The following is a 25,272-nucleotide window of genomic DNA, read 5'->3' on the forward strand; positions in this document are numbered from 1 at the left end:
CCAGGGAGTCCTGGGGCGAGTGCTGGCTCACTGGTGGGCAGAGTTGGTCTCTGGGTCTCTGGCTGCAGGGCCCTGGGGCTAACAGAAATGTTGTTGACCTACTAGTGGGCACAGTCAAATCCTGGGGCAGCTGCATGAGTGGCCCAAAGTGTCCCAGAGCTGGTATTGGCCTGCTGATGGTTAGGCTGGGGTTCAAGGGTCCCAGTGCTGATTCTTGCATGCTGGTAGGTAGGCTGAGTCCTGGGGATAATACTGGATCACTGGTGGTGGAGCCTGGTCCTGAGGTCTCTGGCTGCAGGGCCCTGGTGGTCCTAGAGTTGGTGTTTGGCCCACTAATTGGATGGGACAGGGTTCAGGGAGTCCTGGGGCTGGTGCCTACCTGTTGGTGAGTGAGACTGGTCCTAGGGGTATTACCAGTGCACTTGTGTGCAGGGCCTGGTCCCAGGCTCTCTGATGGACAGGACTTGAATGTGGAGAGGCTGTGGGCTCAGAAGCATGGTTGGAAGGGAGCAAGCCTGATGGTAGGTGGGGCTGTGTCTCTGCCAGGCTAGTTTCTTGGCTTTAGGCATCTCAGTACTGGTACAGATAGGTTAGTGGGCTGGGTCCTGGTGCTCACACGAGAGGGAAGATTACAAAATTAAGCTTGTCAGCACCAGTATACACATGGTAAAACCAGCTCCCCAAAGTGGCTGCTGCCAGTGTCTCTGTCCCTAGGGTGTGCTTCTGTTGCCTCTTGCCTCTCCAGGAAGCTTTCCAATTATCAGTGGATGTGTGTGACCCTGGATCCTCTCAAATTACTGTTTCTGCACCATGGGAGCCAGGTATGCAGCTTGGACCCCTCACTTCTTGGGGAGATTCTCAGCAATTGTTTTTTATTTTTATTTTTTCCATTATAGTTGGTTTACAGTGTTTTATCAATTTCTACTGTACAGCAAAGTAACCCATTCATTTATATATATATTCTCACATTATCCTTCATCATGTTCCATCACAAGTGACTAGATATAGGATCTCATTGCCTGTCCACTCCAAATGCAATAGTTTGCATCTTTCAACACCAGACTCTCAGTCCATCCCACTCTCTCCTCCTCCCTCTTGGCAACCACAAGTCTGTTCTCCAAGTCCATGAATTTCTTTTCTGTGGAAAGTTTCCTTTGTGCTGTATATTAGAATCTAGGTATAAGTGAAATCATATGGTATTTGTCTTTCTCTTTCAGTCTTACTTCACTTAGTATGAGTCTCTAGTTCTATCCATGTTGCTGCAAAAGGCATTATTTTGTTCTTTTTGTGACTGAGTAGTATTCCACTGTGCATATATACCACATCTTCTTAATCCATTCATCTATCAATGGACATTTAAGTTGTTTCCATGTCTCAGCTATTGTGAATAGTACTGCAATGAACATGCAGGTGGGTATTTCTTTTTCAAGGAAAGCTTTGTCTGGATATATGCCCAAGAGTAGGATTGCTGGGTCATATGGTAGTTCTATGTATAGTTTTCTAAGGTACCTCCATACTGTTCTCCATAGTGGTTGTATCAATTTTTTTTTTTTTTTTTTGCTATTTCTTGGGCTGCTCCCGTGGCATATGGAGATTCCCAGGCTAGGGGTCTAATTGGAGCTGTAGCCACCAGCCTACGCCAGAGCCACAGCAACGTGGGATCCGAGCCTCATCTGCAACCTACAGCACAGCTCACAGCAACGCCGGATCATTAACCCACTGAACAAGGGCAGGGACTGAACCCGCAACCTCATGGTTCCTAGTCGGATTCGTTAACCACTGCGCCACGATGGGAACTCCGTGGTTGTATCAATTTATATTCCCACCCAAAGCGTAGGAGAGTCTCTTTTTCTCCACACCCTCTCCAGCATTTGTTATTTGTTGACTTGTTAATGATAGCCATTCTGACAGGTGTGAGGTGGTACCTCATAGTTTTGATTGGCATTTCTCTAATAATTAGTGATGTTGAGCATTTTTTTCATGTGCTTATTGGCTATCTGTGTATCTTATTTGGAGAAATGTATATTCAGGTCTTCCGCCCATTTTTCAATTGGGTGGTTGGGTTTTATTTTTACTGTTGAGTTGTATAAGTTGTTTGTATATTTTAGAGATTAAGCCCTTGTCAGTTGCATCATTTGAAACTATTTTCTCAGCAATTGTAATTATCCTCCCATTTGTGGGTCACCTGCCTGTGCATATTGGTCTTGACTATACCACATCTTGACCCCTCCTACCCATCTCATTGTGGTTTCTTCTTTGTATCTTTAGTTGTAGATCTCTTCTCCTAGTCTGAAAGTTCTCATTAATAGTTGATCTGTATATGTTTGTAATTTTGGTATGCCCATGGGAGGAGGTGAGCTCAGGGTTTTCCTGTGTCACCATCTTGGCTACTCCTTCCCAATAGTCTGTCCTTGACCATTTGGACATGGCCATTTTTATTCAGCTGATTAGCAAAGCAGCAGTAACAAAAATAGCAATAAATACTCATTTAATAAAAATACTTGGAGTTCTTTTGTGGTGCAGCAGGTTAAGGATCCAGCAATGTCACTGTAGGAGCTTGGGTCACTGTTGTGACTCAGGTTCGATCCCTTACCCAGGAACTTCCACATGCCACAGGCACAGCAAGAAAGAAAGAAAGAAGGAAGGAAGGAAGGAAGGAAGGAAGGAAGGAAGAAAGAAAGAAAGAAAGAAAGAAAGAAAGAAAGAAAGAAAGAAAGAAAGAAAGAAAGAAAGAAAGAAAGAAAGGAAGAAAGAAAGGAAGAAAGGTAGAAAGAAAAGAAAGAAAGATTCAGTGAAGAACTTTAAAGACAAAACCAACCTTAGATTCATAGTTCATTAAGAGAGAGAGAGAGACCAAAGTTATAGTGAAGATTTTAAAAAGATCAGATTAAATTCTGCTGGTGTTCTCATTGACTTGAAATACTGTGTGACAGGACTCAGTGCCAAGTCACCTTTAGCAATTGCTTTTTTCCTCACCTGTGCTCAGTTTCTATTGCCATCAGTAGGGGTAATAAAAGGCAATAAAAGCAAGAGGCAGAAACAATAAAAGGACAGTAGTGTTGCTTGAGTTTTCAAATGACTCATAGGTCCTTGTTTTTGGTCTTTCCATGAATATGCATGATATTTACTTTTCCTTGCCAAGTCACCTGATTTCTCAAGTCCTCGTTTAGGAAATGTGATAGATAGGAAGGTATGGCATTGACTCTCAGAGAACTGTGTTTGTTACAAGTGCCTTTTGTTTTATTTTTACTGTACAAAGTGCCATGTAATTTCAAGACCTGATTATTTATACTCCAAGGCCAAAGAAAGTAAGGATTAGTCCCTCTATTTTTTTATTCCTATTTTTCCTAGGCATTTCTGCTTTGCTAAACTTTTAGATTCCAAGATATTATTTGCCAAATCAGTGATCTACATTTTGATGTCTCATGTACAAATACTAATCTCTTTAGAATAACTGAAAATGTTCAATGTTTTAAGGATTTTAAATAATACATCATTGTGAAGAATTTGAGAAATCATTCCTTTCCGAAGAAGACTTTGCTAAAAGCGTTGAGTACCTGAAAAGTAAATGAACAAAATTACCCTAAATTCATGCTACTATATATGTGTGTATTTTATGTACAATTTTTTATACACGTATTCCTTGCTTAACCATCACAGCAATATATGTGAACGAGACTTCAGTGCCCCCATTTTGCAAATGAGAAGTCTGAGACAGAATTAGTAAGTAGCTTTTCTTCTACCCCAGCTGGTAAACAGAACCAGAATTTGAAGCCAGGTCTGCAAGTTCCAAAATCTACATACTTAAACCCTATACTCTACTCTTTCCTTTTTCATTTGTTTATTAATAATAATAATAAAACAAATTTTAAAATCTACTTTTTATATTATGGAAAAGAGACGTGCCTAAAGCCCTCATTCTTTCTAGTTTCTAATCCAAATCCTAATAAGTGAGGTCATGCTTCCCAAACTAAAGCTGAAACTTTTGTGAAATTCGGTGCAAGTTCTTTAATTAAACTAGCAGATTCATGAATGCACAATATAAGAATTCAAAGAAAAAAAAAGACACTGGCACACTTATACCATCTGGACAAAGAGCCATAGTCTGAAAACCTATTTGTGTAGAAAAAATTGAATCCTAGCTCTCAAATGCTCTATTTCAGAGCCCATGTTAAAATACCTTAAAAAGAACATTTTTGGAGAAAATATTAGTAACTTAGTGTTAGAAATACAGTAATAAAGAATGAATTACATTTGCTTTGTAGATCTTTCTTCTTTTTTTCCCCTTAATCATCCATTACTGTTATCTGCTGGTAATAATAAAAACGACATTGTCTTATCTTGGATTTTGAGGATTTCTTAGTATTAAGTCATTGTTACTAGATGGAAGGAAGTTGAGTGCTTAGAACTTAAGAGACTTACTCAAGATTACAACAGTGGGTCATTTACTTAGCCAAAAAGGGAGCAAGAAACTTCCAGGTTGTAAGTGTTTTTTGCTGGTGACTTAATCTGCCTTTTCTCTGTTGCTTCCCCTTCAAACCCAAGGACTTCAAGTGCAGAATGAGTGGGCTTGTTCTTCAGTGTGACTATTACTGCTGTTCTCTGACGAGACACCAACTTGAATTAGGATTTGTCTCTGGAAAACAAAGCTGTTGCAGTTCAGTCAGTCTAGAGTCAAGCAGGCATAAGGAATGAGACAGCATGACTCATTGACCTCTTATTTTGAAATGTAGTTTATACTCACTAGGTATCTACCTGGTATGTTGTAATATTTCAGGGGAAGCACTGTTAGCCTGACTCATAAGTATCACTCTTCACTGGACATGAGTGATTTCTAGAATTTATTTCTCATGAAAAAGATTTTATATGTAATGCTATAGCACTTAGAAATTAATTTTAGGTGTTCCTGCTATGGCGCAATGGGTTAAGAATCCGACTGCAATGGCTCAGGTCACCGTGGAAGTGCAGATTCGATCCCTGGCCTGGCGCAGTGGGTTAGAGGATCCAACGTTGCCATGGCTGCTGCATAGGTCACAGCTGGGGCTCAGATTCATTCCCTGGCCTGGGAGCTTCCATATACTATGGGTGCAACCGTTAAAAAGGAAGGAAGGAAGGATGGAAGGAAGAGAGGAAGAGAGAGAGGAAGGAAGGAAGGGAAAGTTTTATGTATGTGTTGATCATTCTAAATTATCAAGTTAATTCTTCTTTATGTCTATTCCCAATTCTAAACTATTACCGTTTTATTTCCTATACTGCAGTTGTCTCCACTACCATTTTTCTCATGAGCTTTGATTACATAAAATTTGCCTTATTGACCTATACTTTGACATCTTTTGTGAAACAAGTCAGAAATGATTCCGATTGGACTGGAACAACTGGAACATTTCATCTTCCTTTAAGTATTGCCTTTTTCTTCTCCCTGTAGGGCCCCCATGGATAGACAATATTGCTAATTTAATTTTAAACTTTTAATTACATTTTCTAAATTCTTCTGATCACTTCCTACCTTCCTTATGTAATAATGGTCATTGCACATGAGAATACATGCTCTCAGTCGAGCAATGTGATTTCAGTTCCTATGTCCAGGTCATATGATAATCCTCAAAGCTGTTGCAACATCCACTAGTCATTCCTGGAATGTACTTCCTCCTCCTCCTCAAATACATCTCTTGTCTCTGTTAAAAAATGCTATTAAATTCCCTTCTGTGGATTTCTTACCTGCCCACAATACTTTCTGAATTTATTGTCTTCAGAGAGTAGAAAATAGAAATAAGACTAAGAGAAGAGGGTGTGTTCATTATAGCCCTGATCATCCCTTTCCATAAGCAATCCAGGAAAACATCCACATTCTTCCAACCATATATGCCAGCTTTCCTGCTTCTGTAATGTTATATTTTCCTTCTTTCCTATTATAACAGATTAATTATCCATGATCTTGTTTAGAGTCAAACCTTCCACTTGTGCACTGGATTCTCTCTAACGCCTTCACTTCATTCAGGTTTGCTGCTTCGTTGTCATTAAAAAGACCTCTAAGAACTTAAATTAGCAGCTCTCCCACACCATTGCCTTCTGTCTCCTCAGCCAGTTTTACTTTTCTTCGAGGCAAGTATCATTACCTGAAATGATATTATACATTTTCTCATCTCCTTCCACTTAGAACAGAGGTTGGCAAATTATGGCTTGAGGGACACATCAACCTGCCATCTGTCTTAATTTTAAAAAATTATTGGTGGGGGAAAAACTGTAATTGTAATGTATACATGTAAGGATAACCTGACCCCCTTGCTGTACAGTGGGAAAAAAAAAAAAAAAAAAAGTTATTGGAACTCAGCCATGGCCATTTATGTCTTTCTGATGGCTTTGGCGCTTACAATGACAGAATTAAGTAGTCATAACAGAGAAACTGTAAAGTTCAAAAAGCCTAAAATGTTTATTGACCCTTTGAAATAGAAAAAGTTGGCCCACGCCTGCACTAAAACACTAGCCTCACAAAGGATTTTGTTTTGTTCCTTGCTGTGTCCTCAGTGCCTATAAGAATACATGGCACTCAGAGTTCCTGTTGTGGCACAGCAGAAATGAATCTGACTAGGAACGATGAGGTTGCGGGTTCAATCCCTGGCCTTGCTCAGTGGGTTAAGAATCCAGTGTTGCAGTGAGCTGTGGTGTAGGTCGCAGACACAGCTGGGATCTCAAGTTGCTATGGCTGTGGCACAGGCTAGCAGCTGTCACTCCAATTAAGACCCCTAGCCTGGGAACCTCCATATAACTCAGGTGCGGCCCTAAATAAAACAAACAAACAAAAAAAAAAACAAAAAGAATACATGGTACATGGCACTCAATATATTACTTGTTAGAGAAAGAAAGCAAAAAAGAAAGAATGAATACATCATCTCTGGCACCATCTTGATTCAAACTTCTCTGTTCTCATTATCCTTCTTCCATTTTCCATAAACTCTAACCTCTGATTTGTTTCTTCCATTAACTTTTTTTTTCCACTTTCATCAAATTTCCAGGTGGAGGAAGATCCCTAAAAATACCTAAATAAATGTTGGAAATAGGAAAGTTAAGTTAGAGGAATTTTTTTTCTCTGGCAATAGTATATCCCTTTTTTTTCTTTGCTAGCATCTGTATCATTGTGTTCATTTTGGAGCAGAAACTATGTCAGGAAGAAACAATATTCCTTTTAATAGCCATTCTTCACAACTAGTTACCATCATATTGCTTGGTACTCTTGGCAATTTTTGCTAATAATGTTGGTATTTTTTTAAACCTTTTTTAAAAAACTCATTTTATGGAGTCTGATTTTTATAGAGCAACCTCATTTTATATTTTGTTGACTGAGCACTTTTCATTATTAATATGTAATATACTTACCCCTTCTTCAGTTTTTGCTCATGAGTCTTTATCCAAAAAGTAAAGTCTCCTGACACATGCAGTTGTTTTGATTTCACAACTTGCCCATGCCAGAGATACTTTCCATACTAACTTTGATCTCTTGCAGATGGGGAGCAAAACCAGAACTCAGTAAGTGAACTTTCTATGCTGAGACTTAAAACAAAAGAAAACAAAAACTTCTGCTGGATCTGTTTACTTCTAGGTGACTAAAAATTCCTTGAACCCATGGAATCTGGAATGTACTGGCAACTAAGAGCTGGGATCGCATCTATTAGAATCTTGGATTATGTTTTTGAAATAGGAAGTTAAAGCTCTAATGTGTCCAAAAACAATCTGTGTTATTGTTACTCACTTAGAGGAAAGTCCACTACTGTGTGATATCTGAGATAAAAATATATCACTCTGAATATACAGTTATTCGTGTTAAGAGTGGATGCATCAAATCAGATTAATCAGAGCTGTCCTAACATGATCACTTCTGTAGTTTGCCTCTAATACTGAATAGACCCTCATGGTTCTTTAGTCAAGGTGATTTCCTGCTGCCTTATGATGAGTAATGATGAAGACGCTTGTCCTCTCTCTCTGTCTCTTGCTCTGGCCTCATTTATTTGAATTCTGAGTTTCAAAATTTTCCCGACAGATCTTCAATTCACATCCCACCTCGCCTACAGCTCTGTAGCTCCTTAGATATAATTTATTTGAGTCTTACAAGTAATGATAATGACAGAGAAGCCTGATAAAGATTTTTATTTATCAATAGCTAAGTAAATTTCTAAGTTTATTTCAAAATATAAAATGTATAAATAATAAAGGTTTTATTCTTAATAATAGTGACATCCCTAAGTAATTTGATGTTTCCTAAGTTTTCTAACTACTGAGGTGATAAAGACCAGTGGGAAATAAAAAGATTAACCTACACCCTGTAATGGAAAGTTTTTTTTAACTGATGATTTTGGTTTCATTTTTCAGCTCCAGTAAATTGTTTTTGCTTATTTTTCATCAATCTTTGGCATCAGGTACTCAAACTAAATGTACAAAATCTACCAAGTTTAGTAAACATAGTTTTTTTGTTTTTGTTTTTGTTTTGTTTTGTTTTGTTTTGGTAAAACAGAACCTGCATGTAACATGACTGCATGATATATTTGAGAGGAATGAGTTCCTGGGAATCAGGAGACTCTGTCCTGGAATTGCTTCTATTGCGTGATGCAGAACAGTTCACATAACTTCTCTGGGATTTGGTTTCCTCATCAGCGATGGGAAAGTATTGAATTAGGTGATCTCTCTTCCCTTCCAGCCTTACACTGGAATAGTCTCACACTCTATTTTAGGGCTTTTGTGATGTGTGTTGTGGAAACAAATTCACAAGCTGGAATCCAGGTATATATTCCTACTTCCATTTTTTTTTTATTGCTTACTTTCAATATTTATCTCAAAATGAGGATAAAATTAAATTATTTTAATTTATTTATCTTTTGTTATTCCAAAGGCACACCCAAACATGGGTCAGTGAGAAAAATGTTCAAACATTTGTAGACAATCAACTTTCCTAATGTGAAGGTCAACTAAACAGAATCCTGAACAGGGCAAGGCAATAAAAACAGTCTAAGTTCTGGCTTGGATTCCTTTAGGGGTCCAGAATTTGGTTTCTTTGTTAACTGCATCTTTTTATCTCTTTCTTCTACAGCAGCGTTTTATTGCTTAAGGCAAAAATGGTACAGAAATATAATGTAACTGATAATGCAACTGATTCATTGAAACATAAATCTCAGCATAATGATTTAAATGCTGTGACTTTGTATCAGGCTGATCACCAAGCAGGGTGTTCAGGCAAGTTGACTCAATATCAGATTGCACAAACTAAGGACAATATGGTGTTTGGGGTGCCCAGACCAAGCCTGTTGCTAAAAATAACTTAAAATGTTTGTTGCAAAAACTCTTTATTGTATCCAGGAGCTGGAAAATCAGGCCATGTAATCAATGAAGGTGGGAACCTAGAGAAGTAAGCAGAGTAGGTCTTTTGAGGGTATTTCCTGACTTGGGTGAACTTGAGAGTTAATTTTTAAATCTGTGCAGTTTTATAAGGATGAGTGATACTGGGAGGGGAAAGAACAAGTATCTTTGCTGGTAATCTGGCAGGAAAGGGAATCTGGAGAAGAGAAATGGAAAAATGTCTACAAGAATTTTCAAGTGGTCAGCTCTAGTGTGTGTGCTATAAACTCTCTCTTCCTTTGTTTCCATAAAATCCTGTGTCAAGTCCACATTTCTCAGCAATATTTTTCTGTGAAGTAGATTCATTGTTTTAAGTGTGATGGGGAAGGATGTTGAGGAGCCCAAAGAGAAGGACCAGGAGATAGATCAATCTGGGTTACATTTACACATCATCTCCTAATTTAAGTACCAAGTATACTTTTTCAACCATAGAGGAGACGATGGGGAAGATAGAGTGGGGTTTTGAGTAAAAACAGAAATGTTGTTTCCTCTAAAAACTCAGCATGACATTAGGATAGTGCTGCTTAACCCAGAGGCCAGTGTAAAACACAAATACGAACTGGGAAGAGAATCATTCTTCCCTCTTTGGCCTAAACCTGGGTGCTCTGTGGAGCAAATGCATAGCTATTTTTTTGAGCCCATAGTCCTGAGCAGCACTGAGCCTCAGCACAAGATCTGGCAATAGAACAATCATGACAATAACTTGAGCATGTCAGGACATATATCTTGGGCATGAGGACTTCTGTTGTTAGCCTAGAGGAAATAGCAGGACATAAAAAGAAACTTGCTCAAGGTCACAAAGCAAGGAAGTGACAGAACTGGGATTTGAACCCAGGCCAGCTGACTAGAGAATCAGGTTCCTCACCACCATACCAGATCCTGATCGAGAGAGTAAGTTATGGAAATCAGATACCTGAGCTATTCCCACGCTCCACCACTATATTCACTAGGCTGCAAGCTCCATGGAAGTAAATTGGACAAGACAAGGAGTATGTCTGCTCTGTGCAGCACTGTACACTCAGCAGTTATTAAATGATAGGTGTTCAGTAAATATTTCTAGAGTGAGTAAAATCAGATGTATCACTGCATACACAGGATGTCCTCTTTCATCCAGACTGGCATTCTCTATGCTGTACAAGCCAGTAAGATATACAAGCCAGAGCAGATTTTTTTTTTTTTCATTTTTGCCCATCCCAATACATACGGAGTTTCTGGGCCAGAGATTACATCCGATCCGCAGTTGCAACCTACACTGCAGCTATGGCAACACCAGATCCTTTAACCCACCCTGCTCGGCTGGGGATTGAACCTATGTCCTGGCACTGCGGAGACACTACCAATCCCACTGAGCCACAGCAGGAACTGTCAAAACAGAAGTTTTTTGTTTGTTTGTTTGTTTTTGTTTGTTTGTTTGTCTTTTTGTCTTTTTAGGGCCACGACTGTGGCATATGGAGGTTCCCAGGCTAGGGGTTGAATCAGAGCTATAGCTGCCAACCTATGCCAGAGCCACAGCAATATGGGATCTGAGCTCTGTCTGCGACTTACACCATAGCTCATGGCAATGCTGGATCTTTAACCCACTGAGTGAGGTCAGGAATCCAACCTGCGTCCTCATAGATGCTAGTCGGGTTCTTCAACTGCTGAACCACAACGAGAACTCCAGAAGTATTTTAAATTGTTTGGCTTTGAAAAATGAAAGAGAATGATCTCTAATAGACTCATAGGCATTAAAGGAAGAAGACACATCAACTTCAAAAGTGAACAGCCAGATCCAGAGTTGTAAGGGGCACAACAACTGCCAAGGCCACACCATCAGTAAGAGCTAGGATGGTATTAGAATAGGCCAACCAAGCATTTATCAGGAAAGGGGAAGGGACAGAATGAGAGGGAGAGAGAGAGAGAGATCTGTTCTAACTAGCTTGTTCAAAATGTAAAAATCACAAAATCTAGAAAACATCCCAATTTCAGCATACAGATAAGTTATATGTCATTAAAAATATTAGAGTGTTACCTTGAATTACATAATGGGAGCAATGGTGGCCCCATAGTCTTTTCTGTGCTTGGTGCCCCAAAAGATCTGAATCCTGCCCAAGCCAGAATGAGAAACAGGGCTCAGACACTATTTCCTCTTTCCACCCCACCAACTGCCAGTCTATGCATTACTCTCGAAACCAGGTAGGACCCTATGAGGCCCTTCCCGGTATAAAGCCCCTCCATGCATCCCATTTCTTATTTACAGAAGAAGGCTTTAGTCTCCTAGGCTTTCCCAAGGTACAGATTCAAGCAGTTAATTAGGGAAGTGAGAGAATGCATACACAAAGGAAATGCAGACAAGAAAGAATAGTTCAGCAATAAAACACAATTCTAGTTCTAACTATTGTGTGACCTTGGCAGAGTCCTTTACCACTTTGGGTCTAATTGCTCCTTTATAAAGTCGGCGTGTTGGGAGTTCCCATTGTGGTGCAGCAGAAACGAACGAACCTGACTAGTATTCATGAAGATGTGGGTTCAGTCCCTGGCCTCACTCAGTAGGTCGGGGATCTGGCATTGCCATGAGCTATGGTGTGGGTCACAGATGTGGCTTGGATATGGCACTGCTGTGGCTGTGTTATAGGCTGGCAGCTGCATCTCTGATTCAACCCCAAGCCTGAGAACTTCCACATGCCGCAGGTGCGGCCCTAAAAACCAAATAAATAAATAAAGTTGTTGTGTCATTTTCCTTTAATCCCCAGTTCCTCCTCAAGGGATATCCATAACAATCTGACACATATCTTTGAGTTGTTCTACAGAAGCTAAGACTCCCACCAAGGTAGAGGATGGTGACTTCATGCTGAGTGCAAGTTTGTAGAACCCATACTGGCCAGAACCAGGCTGATGATTGAGATTCCTAAAACACCACTATGTTACCTCACCACCAACCAATCAGAGGAAGGTCACACACCTTGTGACCCTCCCCCCAAATTTTGCCTATAAAAACTTCCCTGACATCTGTCTGGAAGTTCTTATCTTTTGAGCATGAGCTACCCATTCTCCTTGCTTGGCCCTTGCAGTAAACCTTTCTCTGCTCCAAACTTCCATGTTTTGGTTTCTTTGGCCTCAGTGTGCATCAGGCACATGAACTTGGGTGCAGCAATGCTCTTTCTCCCTTTGTCGCATGAAGCTGTTGGGTCAGGGCCCGGCTTGATTCTGAAGGCAATGCTACAGGAAGGGTGGGGTAGAAAGAAGGAATGTGGATGATGGATTCCCAGCCCATTATTCCTTTTCCGATGATCAGGGAGGCCACAAATGACACCAGGAAGAACTTGACTCATTAGTCATGTTCCTCATCTTTGTCAAATGCCCTTCCTCCCTTTTTCTCTTGCTTCTAACTCCCCTCCACCCTCACTTCCCAACCACAGCAAACATGTCTTACTCTGAATTTCAGTCAGGTCACAGGATTGTTGTGAACCTGATGACAGTGAGTGATGCATTTTCTGTTAGTAGCTCAGAACTGCAGTATTCTGCTATTCCTGAAGTAGCTGTCATCTGTCTTTTCCTTCCTTGTTTTCTAGTTCACTCCTCATTAGGAGATATGGGAGGTAGAAAAGGAGGGAGGCAATAGGAAACTCTGGTCAGAGCCACACCCTTCTGCTGTACTTCAGGGAGAACTAAGGGGTGGTGCTGAGCCACTCCCACTCAATGCTCAGTCTGCCAGCACAAGGAGGAGGCCTGCACCATGCCACAAACTTGCCAAATCACTACTGACTTTTCTTTAAGCTTTATTTACAGAAATTCGTACCGCAGATAATCATCTAATCTTGGAATCAGAGGTGGGTACAGGTTTTGTGATGCCTGAAACATGTCCAAATTTGGGCCCTCCCTTTAAGAAAATAATGACCTACAATTAAAAATATAAAATTAGCACAGAACTTTAGAAGGGGCCTCTATAAATCAAGTCCCTTAAGCTACCTGAAACCAGCTTAAACTATATTAGCTTCAGGGTAAATCCTGGGAGTGCTTCTGGCTTTTACACTGGAAGGATTTATTTTGTGACCATTAATAAGTTATGAGGGCAAAGGGTGTTTTATCTGCCTTTTCCTCTTCTCCAGTGTTTGGCCACAGCACCTACTCCTGGTGGATAATAAATATTGGTCCAGGAATTGTGTTGTTGTCAATGAAACTATAATAGCCAGGCATTAGGCTAGACTATGGGATCACTGTAATGAGGTGCTGTGGAAACATTCGACCCTGGAAGTGGTGAAGATGTAAGGGAATAAAATGTCAGTTCTATTTGGAGCAGAGGCAGAGTAATCACAAAAAGCTTCAGAGACAAGTTGATTTGTGAGCTGAGACTTGAAAGATGGGTAAAGGTGTGGGGGTGGTGTTGAAAGGCATTTCAAGCAGAGAGAGAAGTGTGAGCCAGAGCTTACTATCTGAAACCACATAAGGAGTTTATGGAATTGTAAGTAGTTTGGTGTGTGTGGAATATGAAGCACTAGAAGAAGAGGGGTTATTATCAAAAGGTAAGGCTGAAAGGCAGGAAAAGGTGAAATACCAGAGGGCTTCTCAGGAGTTGGGACTTTAGCCTGTGAACCATAGGGAGCTGTTGATGGCTTTAAAGCAGGGGAATAACATGATGTGCATTTTTGCAATATTATCCTGGAAAGAGTGTGAAGAATAGATTGTGGGTGCAGCAGTAAGACACTTAGGACCCAATTGCAGTGATAGGCCACATGGGCCTGATGGAGTGCTATGACAGTGGTGGTGGTAGGCGGGTACCTAACCAGAGCTGCTAAGGGGCCAAGTCCGCGAGGGTTGGTGATTAATATGTTGAGTAGAGTAAAGGTTGGGGTGAGAGAAAACTAGGGCAATGATTCCAGTCCTGGTTGAGGTAGTTGAGTAGATGGTGGTGGAACCAGGCACTGAGCAGAGCATGTAAGAGAAGGAGCAGGCTCTGGGGGAAAAGGAAATGAAGTCTCTTCTGAGTCAATGGTGTTTCAGAATCACTCAAGCAGTAAAGTCTAGTGTGAGTCAAGGCTGAAGCTGAAGGGATCACTGAGTCAGGCTTGGATATGGATTATCCATCACCATGATGTAAGTGGTAAATGGCTTACTCAGGGAGAGCCTTCAGAGAGAGGCCAGCAGGTGCAGGGTTGGAGCACTGATATTAAGAACGGGCAAAGAATGTATATATACGTATAACTGGGTCACTTTGCTGTACAGCAGAAATTGATGGAACACTGTAAATTGACTATAATAAAAAGAATTTTTTAAAAAAAGGACAGGCAAAGGCATTTCCATATTTGCTCCATTAGAGGTTTTAGAAACCTGCTGTCTAGTACTTGTTTCAAATGGCATAGATGCTCTTTACGGTAGTTCCAAAGTGCTCTGTCAGTTTCTCCTCCTCTCTGGCTAAGAAATATTGAACTGCTGCCTGGTTAAATCCTACCAAACTTTTCAGGTCTCAGCTTGAATGTAATTTCCCCCAGAAAGGTTTGGGTGCCCCACTGTGTGTTCTACTTTCAGCATATATTGCAGTTTATTATAATTGGTGTTTTCTTTTTTTCTTTTTCCTGTTTCCCTCTCTAGTTAGGAGCTCTGTAAATGCAGAGAATTGTAGTTCTCATGCTTATTCCAGTGCCTGGCTTATTATAGACAGTCAGTAAATAGTTTCTGCAGTGGTAACTGTGGATAGAAGTGGGTGTCTACAGGTGATTGCCTCTGAACAAGAGCACTAAATGGGGATCCAGTTAATTCGCCTGGGAGAAGTCCTTGCTGAGCAGTAATCTTTACTTGGTGCCCAGTACATAATGTGATTTCTCTAATGGCATTCACAATAAGAAAAATTATTTTATTTTAGCAACAGAATGGTCATGTATTAAAATCAGTTTTAACAAATCCTATCATGTAATGCATGGAGAGCTGTGTTTGTTTCCTGTTGGTTTTATTTAGAGGTGAGTAGGGTTTAATTACTTATGTGGCACCAGGTCATTATTTTTTCTTTATACAGAGATTAAAAGGTCAGGCTCTGGAATCAGAATGCCTGGATTTGCATCCTGAATCTGCCATTTATAAGGGTGAGATCTTGGGGAGGTAATTTGACCAATCTGTACCATAATTTCCTTCCTCATCTGTAAAATGGAGGTCACAGTAGTAACCTCCTTATGGAGTGATTGGGGGAGGATTATATAACGTAATATGTAAATAAAGTCTGACACATCGTAAGCAATCTCAATGATTATTAGCTATTCTTATTGTTATATGGTGGTTTGTTTACTTTAAGACCAGTTTTCCACAGTAAAGCTTAAAATATCCATTCTTAATATCAGTTCAATATGTCCAAACATAGAACTTTTTCTTTTCTCTCTTAAACTTCTTTCTCATTTTAGTCTTCTTTATCTCAGTATATTAAAACTTATGCCATCTAACCAATGATTCAAACCATAAAATCTAAAAATAAACTGTAATGCTTCCCTTTCTTTTTCTGCCCATGTCTAATACATTTCCAAGACCTGGTGAGTCTGTCTCCCAAATATAACTAAAATCCATCTGTGTTTTTCCATCTCTGGTAACTCCACCTTAACCATTGTTTACCTGGACTTCTCAAGAGCTTCCCAGTTTGTCTTCCTATTTTTATCCTTGCTCTGCTTCAGTCCTTTCTCCTCATTTTTAAATGCACAGGTCAGATGAGTTCCACTGGCTAGCAACCCTTCCATATCCTCCTGTGTTTTTTTAGGAGAAAATCCAAATTCCTTATTATAGCCTACAGAACATGCAAAGCATTCACGAGCTGTGATTGCCCTACCCCTCCAAGCATTTTCACCAAACTTTTCTCTCTGGACTGCTATGGCTATAGCCACATAAGGCTCTTTCTTTCCTTGGTCATGAAGAGCTCTTTCATCTTTACCACCATGCTGATATCTCTACCTGAAATGCTCTGCCCCAACTTTTTACCAGGCTGGGCATCTTCTCCTTGAGATCTTCATTAGAATATCACATGGTTGAAGAAGGTTTTTCTGACCCTCTTTCTGAGATGACCTTCCTCAGTTACTCTTTTATCTGCTAGCAGTTACTTCCTTGGCATTTATTGTTTGCTTGTTATTTTTTGGTATCTGTATTTCTTGGTAGAAATAGCTCCATGAGTGTAGGAACCTTAACTGCCTTTTTCATCACTGTGATCCTTGTCCCTAGCAGAGTACCTGGCATAAAGAAATATAAAAAAAATATTGTTGAAGACTGAATGGAAACTATTGTGGCAAAAGTGACTTGAAAATCAAGAAACCGTAATAGTTGTAGTTTGTTCAGTCATTCAACAAGCATATATTGAAGGCTTACTATGAGTCATCCATGTGATTTATTAGATGATAGAATAAAAGATAAGCAGGTCAATATCTCTAATACTGAATATGAACAAAGTATTATAGAAATGCAGCAGAGGGAGTTTGGAGAATGGAATGTGTAGTTTTTGTGTGTGTGTGCTTTTTTCTGTTTTTTTAAATTAAAGCACAATTGATTTACAATGTTGGGCTAATTTCTGCTGTATAGCAAAGTGACGCAGTCATACAAATATGTGTGTGTGTGTGTATATGTATATATATATATATATACATACATATACACATTTCCTTTCTTATATTATCTTCCATCAGGGTCTGTCCCAAGAGATCAGACATAGTTCCCTGTGCTATGTAGTAGGATCTCATTGCTTATCTATTCTAAATGTAATAGTTTGCATCTGCTAACCTCAAACTCCCAGTCCATCCCACTACTTTCCCCTCCCCCTTTGCAACCACAAGTCTGTATTCTATCTGTAAGTCTGTTTCTGTTTTATATATAGGTTCATTTGTGCCGTATTTTAGATTCCACATATAAATGATATATATGGTATTTCTCTTTCTTTTTCTTACTTAGTATGAGAACCTCTAGTTGCATCCATGTTGCCACAAATGGCATTATTTCCTTCTTTTTTATGGCTGAGTAGTGTTCCATTATGTATATGTACCACACCTTCTTAATCCAGAGAAGGGATTTGATGAGTGGTATTTGAGCTGCTTCTTGAAGGATGAATAGGTTCACATGCTAGGAAAGGAGAAGATATTCTAGACAAGGGAAGAGTATGCTCAAACACATAAGGAAAAGAACATGAACAGCAGGATTGTAGAAATGGAGTATTGACCATTGCAGTGATGGGAACAGTGGTGTGAGCTGAAGCAGGCATGATAGATTAGTGCTTGGTAAGGCAGAGCTGGGCCTTCAAAAAAAGGAAGAGAAAACCATTTTGAAGAGTTTAAGTAGTTCAACATTAGCAGGTCTGAGTTTTAGAAATGTAATTATAATAGAAAATAATGCAACAAGAGACAGAGAGACATAGTATGATTATATTTTAACAGTTCAGGTAATGGATGATGAGGACCTGAACTTGAGGAGTAGAGGAGTAGCACTAGCACTATGAGCAGAAGAATGTCCTTCTGTACCCCACTGGCATTTTGTACCAGCTAGGTCTCCATTTGCTTTCTGCAAAATAAGAGGTTTGATTAGATAATCACTATGATCCTTTTCAGCATAATTATCCCATACATGCCTTAGAATTTTTCTTTTGTTGTAAATGTATCTATCTAGTTTCCCGAATATGAAGAGGCCATGACATCTACATCTTTTTATCATGTATATATAGATAAGTGCATACAGAATAGACTGTGAAACAGGAAGGCCTAAACTCAAATCCTTGATCTACCACTTTCTGTTGGTATGACCCTGTCAGTTATTTATGCCTTCTAGGCCTCTGTTTTTGTTTTTTTTTTTTCATCTTTAAATGGAGATATTAACAATATCAACTGCAAAAAGTTAAGATTAAAAGAGGCAATAAAAGAGTTCCCTTGTGGCACAGTGAGTTAAGGATCTGGCATTATCACCACAGTGACTTAGGTCACTAATGTGGCACAGGTTTAATCCCAGGTTAAAGAACTTCTACATGCCACAGGCATGACCAAAAAAACCAAAGGGACACAAGGACACAATAGAGTTAAAGAGTACACAGTTCAGTACACTTCCAGTATCCATAAAGAGTAACTATCATCATCATCATTATCTCTTTCTACCTAGTAGAGCGCTAACATCTAAAAATACTGTATTCTCCTGTTGTAGCGCAGTAGAAATGAACCCAACTAGTAACCATGAGGACTCAGGTTCTATCTCTGGCCTCGCTCAGTGGGTTAATGATCTGGCATTGCAGTGAGTTGTGGTGTAGGTTGCAGATGCGGCTCAGATCTCGAGTTGCCGTGGCTATGGTGTAGGTGGGCAGCTGTAGCTCCATTTCAACCCCTGGCCTGGGAACTTCCATATGCCGTGGGTGTGGCCCTAAAATGCAAAGAAAAATAAAAAAGTAAAAAATGCTGTATTGATTAGTGATTGGATGAGTGTGGTAAAAGAGAATAATCATTCAGGTAAATTATGCCAAATCAATCTCTATCAACTTTTTTTCTTGATTTTTGAATAAGATTATTGTTAACTCTAGGAAAATAGATAAGCAACAGCTAAGACTCCAGTGTAAATCTGCACCTTACCGTATTTAAGAAGCTTCATTTGAGTGACATACAATCAGGGCAGATCAGAAGAATATGTGGCAGAATTGCTCAGGTTTTGTGACACTTTTCTAGTTTTTTTTTTTTTTTCTGTTTTTAAAAATCCATAATAGTTAAACCCTTGTTAATTTGTTTGTTATAAATTTTCACATACCATCCTGTTGAAAGATTTTCACATTATTTCTGATCTTGAACTATTTATGTGGGTATAATTTACTGGCAATTTCCAGACTCCAGAGCTGCTTTAGTTAGAATGACTATTGTAGTCAACTCTGGCTTTTTCTACTTTACTCTTTTAGAAGCACACATTATTACACATCTTTTATTACTATATTCCCTTCATTTTGTTTCTCCACTTTGGAAGGATTTCAGAATGGAGATAATGATAGAGTGCAACATAAAACTATCCCCTCACTTGCCAATGACATCACCTCTGTCTGTAGAACAGGAAGGGAGGAGGGATGTTAACTGGGCTGTGTCTGGAACCGCATAATGTTGGCTCAAGTCTGTACATATCAAGTGCCCTAAGAGCTTTAAATGGAGTCAGTGGTACAGCAACATTCATGTTTGAAAATGGCATTGTACCAAACATACAATAATACTGCCATCTTAGACCTAGGAAATATTGGGTTAGAAAAGCTCTGCAAAAATTCCTTTAAGAAAGAACACAACATTGAAAGGAGAGAACCTGGTGCTCATTTTGGCTTTTTAAATCCCTCTCTTTGTTTCATTTTATGGTCTCAAGGTCCTCTTCTCATTTTAATAGACTATGAGTTTTGAAAACTTACCAAAGTTATTCCTATTTTAGTTCTTACTCTATTAACTTCAATATAAAAGCATTTTTGTGGCGTATTTAATTTTAAATGCTTTGAAATCAAGACTTCTTAGAAAAGGATAAAATCTTAGATTATGCTACAGGAAAAGCTAATCATTTCAGTTTTCCGAAATGGTCTTACTTCATCTGCCAAATGCAAATTACAAAAAAAGACAGATTTATTCCTGTCAGCTGGAAAATAAATGTTCCAAAGACTGTAACACATCTGTAACATATATTGATAGCTTGGAGGAAAGTTGGGTCATCTGAGTCCTCACTCAGAAATTAGAGAAGTGGGGCTGCTGGGGGTCATGCAGCACAATTCCCTGTTCTCTGTTCTATTGTCGAAAGAATTTTAAAAAGGAGGCAGCGGTGTTGTGTTTGGGGTAGGGGAGTGAGATGAGAAGGGCAGGATAGGAGGAGGAGGCCCCATGGCAGAGAAAGGAGTGGGCAGTGATGGGGGAGGGAAGGGACACCTTGGGGCTATTCCAGTGTTGACTGATTTATTACAAAGTGTTTGAGAAGGCAAACTGTGCCTCCATTTCACAGGAAATGCTCCATTTGACAGCTATCTGTGTACTTTCCTTGAGCCCTCCTATCTCAAATGTTTCTTCCCCACTGCTGCCAAAATGAACTTCCTACCAAGAGGGCTAGATCAGGCCAATTCTTTATTTATATCCTTTAATGACTCTCTATTGTTGCCTGACAGCAGGAATAGGCAAACTGGCCAATAGCCCAAATTTGGAGTAATGCCTATTTTTGTACACACAGTTAGTTACAAATAGTTTTTACATTTTTAAGTGGTTGAAAAAAGCTTATTAAATAATATTTGATGACTTGTGAAAAGTATATGAAATTCCAATTCCAATCTCCATGCTCATTCATTTTCGTATTAGCTGTGGCCACTTTTGTGAAGTTGAGTCAAAGCCATATGGTCCTCTGAGCCTAAAGTATTTACTATCTGGCCTTTTACCAAAAAAAAAAAAAAAGTTTATCCTTCCATGTAGCATAGAAAAATCCACTGCTTTCTGATTTACACTTCATTATCCAGTTGTAACACAGAGCTGCCTGGAGTTCATTATCATTGTGCTGTACCTTCGTATAGAAGGGGCTCCCTCTTGGCTGTACTCACCTCTACCAGTTACTCCCACTCAAGTCTTTAAGACTCAAATCTGCCCTGAGTGCTTCCAAAAAGGCTTCCGTGAGGACCCTTTCATGCCATGCACAGCAGTCCTCCCACTTTTAAGCCTGGATGGGTTTTTTTTTTTTTTTTTTTTTGGCTGTTCTCGTAATCTCTGTGCACAATCCTATCAGTGTTCTTTGTCTCCTTCCATTGTACCCTCTCTCCAGCTCCCTGGAGACAGAGGCCACATTTTATTCACTAATAATCCCTGACATGAAGCACTGTGTATGGCTCAGAGAAGGTAAATGATGAAGGGTGGTGAATGTATCCATCTCCCCATAACAAGTAGTTGCTGGAGCTGCCAACACAAGGGCTTTATATGCCTTGGTCAAAAGTGCTGCCTTCTAGAGGAATTACTATTTGTCCACCAATCTTGTCATTTCATTGCTTTCCTTGGGCTTTCTTCTTAAAATCTGCAGAGTCTATAGCTATAGGCTATGGTGATCCCATTTATATTAGCTTTCTACATAGGGAAAAGGATTTGAATTTGCTGTCCCTTAAAATTCAATTCTAGGTACATTCATTGTGCCAATAACAACAAAAAAAGTCTAGATCAGAGCAGAAATATCATTCAATGTTTTTAAACCTTCTTAGGCTAATAAAATTTCATGTTTTCCTTTGTCACAGAAATCAAAAATCAGGATGATCACTCCTTGCTCACCTGATATTTCTGCTGTCTTCACCAGAGTCACAGTTTTCTTAGGTTAAAATCAAATCTTGCCATTGATAATTTCAAATAATAATAACTTGGGGAAAATGCAAAGTTGGGTAATTTAATTTCTTACAGTGAATGCAATGCGCATTTTATGGAAATATTTGTGCCATAAATATCAATGTTTTCATGATAGTAAAATCATTTGTTTTGTACTTAATGGCTAAAATTCATCCCCCCCGCTTTTTTTGTCATCTTTGAATGGCCCTCTTTTAATGTGCTATTTAAGAATAATTTTATAACAGGGGAATGGTGAAATATAAATGTGTTACAAATTATTTTGCAACTTCCTCAGGTGAAATAACTATAGAATGTATTCATGCCTCTGATTTTGCCTAGTGTGATAGCGTTTTAGGCCTTGAACAGTTAATTCTTATTTCTTTCTTAATGTTTTCCTTTTTATGCAAAATGAGAACTCCAAATACTTTACTTATCAAAACATTGTGGAAGTTGAATTTCATCAGAAACACTGGAAGATTTTCAAACACCGCTGCTGAATAACACTGCAGAACATGAAACCTCTCCGCTCTTTTTGGTTATTTTCCTTATCAGATTCATGCTGGACAGAGGGGTTGGGCTTAGGTAAGCATTGAGCTTGGGCTGTTTTATCACAAAATCAGTTTTCTTTAACCTCTTCTAGCCCTCTAGTAAGTATCAACTTTAGTAAATTAAGGGTATTTTATATTGCTAATAATTAGAGCTGTAGGTACTATAGAAACCAGAGAAGATACTATTCAAATTTAAGGACAGGAGTTCCTGTCATGGTGCAGTGGTTAACGAATCTGACTAGGAACCATGAGGTTGCGGGTTCAGTCCCTGCCCTTGCTCAGTGGGTTAAGGATCCGGTGTTGCTGTGAGCTGTGGTGTAGGTTTGCAGACACGGCTTGGATCCCGCGTTGCTGTGGCTCTGGCGTAGGCCAGTGCCCACAGCTCTGATTCGACCCCTGGCCCAGGAACCTCCATATGCCGTGGGAGCAGCCCTCGAAAAGGCAAAAAAAAAAATTTAAGGACAAAATTTTACTGGCATAAAGTTCTAAATAAAACCAAATGATGGGAAAATAGGTAGTTCCTCCCTTATTTATTTATTTATGCACTTATTTATTTAGTTATAAAATATTCTTCTTTTTCCTATGTACTGGTCTGGCAGAAGGCTGTGATATGAATAATATGTAGAACAACAAGAAAAAGGACTAACCTCTTGAAATGAGGCTAGTCCTGACAGGTCAGGAATCAGTCTGGGGTGCTGCAAAGCTGCTGTGGACTCCTGTCATGGATTTCTATACTGCTTAAAAGGTGGTTGCTCCATCCGAGTGGGAGTCAGAGCAGTACAAACAGTGTATCTTCCCTAGTGTAAGGATGGAACTTCACTTTCCAGCACATGAACCATACCTGCAGAATACATCTATAGCTCAGTTGTCTAAATGGATAATTTTTTCTAGAAAAGGCAATGCTGATGAAAGGTTAGGAAGGATCCTATCTCTACCTCTGAATGTTTGTTATAATGTTGACAGGGTTCTTTAAGATCAGTTTGGGCTTAAATAAGATTAAGCCTTTGCCTGGGAGTCTCTGCTGTGGTGCAGCAGGTTAAGGATCTCGTGTTGCTGCAGCTGTGGCATGGATCAAAGCTGTAGTTTGGGTTTGACCCCTGGCCTGGAAACTTCTATATTCCATGGTGTGGCCAAAAAAAAAAAAAAAAAATCTGTCTTGTCTATCTATCTATCTTCAATGCCTTTGCCTACATATATATATATATATATATATATATATATATATATATATATATACCCTATTATAATTTAATAATTTAGGGCAAAACACTTATTTATTGAAATCATCATGATGAGGCTATCCTTCTCTGTAAAGCCTTTGCAGACCTTCAAGTAAGAAGTTTAAATCTTGAAATCCTCAAGAGTGATGAAGCTTTTTCCTCTTGTGGAGGGGGTGGGAATAGAGGACAATTTACGAGGAAGGGTGACAGAAAAGTCAAGGAGAAAGAGGGTACAATATAGCAAATTTTCCCTACAACTTTAGAGAGGAAAAAATATCAGAGCAAGAATACATTGGTGGCATTTCTTCTTTTAGTTCTTTTATAAAGTTACTTGATTTTTATAAGGAGGATTGCCAGACTCTTTCTAGAAATATAAACTGTCATATTTTACAAGGCTGTAAATAATGAAGTGTTCCTTTGTGAAAAATACTGTACCATTAAATTTGAGAAGTCACAGATCTTATTTTCCAAAACCACTGAGAAAAAGTACTAAATACTTCTGGTATTATAAGGGCTAGGAAAACATTACCTACTGCCCAGGCATCTCTGTTGCTGTCTTCCTGGTAACTAGCCAAGAAATTGGATTCTCCTTGCCTCAAGCTGCTTACTGGCTTCAAGTGGAGATAATACTACCTCTATACTACCTCTTGGCATGTTTTGATATTTAAAGTTTACTGAGTACTAGGAATTCCTAAGAGAAAAGGGGCCTTTATTGTGGCATTAGCATCTTTACGCATGTAAACAAAAAGGAGAGTGTCACTCATCAGTTACACAAGGAATTAAGTTGGAATCCATTGCAGTCTGAATCCATTGGCCCTGTACAGGACAATGTACCCTCAGGGGAGTATAGGATGGATAACACAAGATGAGGCATCCTGTGCTTTGAATAAACAGGCCCTTAGATAGTTAAGACGCAATCTCAGGAAGAATTTCAGTGACCCCAATTTCTTAAAGAAAAGCACCAAAATCATTAATTTGAGATATCTGTTCTATGTGATTAGCAGAACTATTTCTCTGAGATATATGCTTGACTACCAGTATTTTCTAGTTAAAAAATTCGTATGTATACTGGCTCCTCCCCTGCCTCTTCAGAGTAGTTTCTCTGAGCTACAGAGAGGCTGTTTCCCCAGCTCTAGTCCTCAGTAAGACCCTGAATAAACCTTAAACTCACAACCCTATGTTTGAGACAGACAGAAACTGTCTGTCTACTATCTAAGTCATTTTCATCTTTAAAATGGTCCTCATTTTTGAAAAATATTTCAAGTGCTGGCCCTTTAAAAATATTTTTTATCAGAATGCCAAAAACAGCCATTTTACTTATATTTTTTAAAAAAGGCAAAAAGCTGTGCTGCATGATATCACTGACCAAGGAGCTCACATTCCAGGTGATGGTTTTAATGGTATGTAGAAAGAGTCAAAATCATTTTTTTTTTAATTTTACTTAAACATGCCTTGTTATAATGAAGATTTCAGTTTAATCCAAGGTCAGTCTTGGGGCAGCTTAAAGAGGACAAGTGATTAGAAGCACTGAAATGCCCAATGTGGTAGATCTCTGAGTCCAGAGTAGTTTTAGAAATCCAACCAACACATAATCAGGTTATATTACCACTGGCTATGCTTGTGCATGGGACTAATTTTCAATACTGTTAAAGAAAGAATTAATGAATAATAATACTAAATGATACTAATTTAATAAAGAATTTTATTTTATCAAAATAGGAGTTAAAAGCCTCTTAACTTAATGTGAAATTGATCATATTTTGAGGTAAATTTTTTTTTTACTTTTTAAATGTTACAGTTAAAATATTGCCAGTCAGCATGAAATTCTTTTGAAGTATCTGGAAGCTGATA

General features: G+C 39.0%; 1 protein-coding gene across 5 annotated transcripts in view; it reads left to right on the forward strand.

Moving 5' to 3' along the window:
• SEC24D (SEC24 homolog D, COPII coat complex component) overlaps nucleotides 1-25,272 on the forward strand; it is a 445,620-nt gene that overhangs the window by 92,282 nt on the left and 328,066 nt on the right. The gene's annotated exons all lie outside the window — the stretch shown is intronic.

The sequence above is a fragment of the Sus scrofa genome, chromosome 8 (genome assembly GCF_054392235.1).
Source record: "Sus scrofa isolate SSC_HxYL_T2T_F1_AM1 chromosome 8, Sscrofa_HxYL_maternal_Yorkshire_Landrace_v2.0, whole genome shotgun sequence".
Taxonomy (NCBI): Eukaryota; Metazoa; Chordata; class Mammalia; order Artiodactyla; family Suidae; genus Sus; species Sus scrofa.